Source organism: Wasmannia auropunctata, unplaced genomic scaffold (assembly GCF_000956235.1).
Source record: "Wasmannia auropunctata unplaced genomic scaffold, wasmannia.A_1.0 LD336067.1, whole genome shotgun sequence".
NCBI lineage: Eukaryota > Metazoa > Arthropoda > Insecta > Hymenoptera > Formicidae > Wasmannia > Wasmannia auropunctata.
Window position 1 is genome coordinate 478,287 of NW_012026823.1, and position 408 is coordinate 478,694.

Sequence of the window (408 nt, forward strand, 5' to 3'; positions counted from 1 at the left end):
CGATATCCGAGACGAAGCTCGATCTAAGTCCGTACGATGATAAGCGATACATTGTGCCTGATTCTACCAACCATTCTACCCTGCCATGGGGACATTATAAGATACCATTATAAATTAAAAAACTCGCATACTTGTAATAAACACATATGGTATATTTGTAATAATCTCATATATTTTTAATAAACATAATGTTTTATGCATATAATGAAAAAAACAATTTGTGATATAAATTTATTTTACAACACGTTATCCTTGTGTATCCATAAATTATGTGAATCATCTAATCCCAGCCATTTCACGTATACCTCATTCCCTCTTTTGCGCAAAACTTTTTCAACGAGGTACACGTCGGGATTAGCAACGCGATGCAGTTCGTATTCATAGAATCCTCCGGCTATAGGTTTTCCA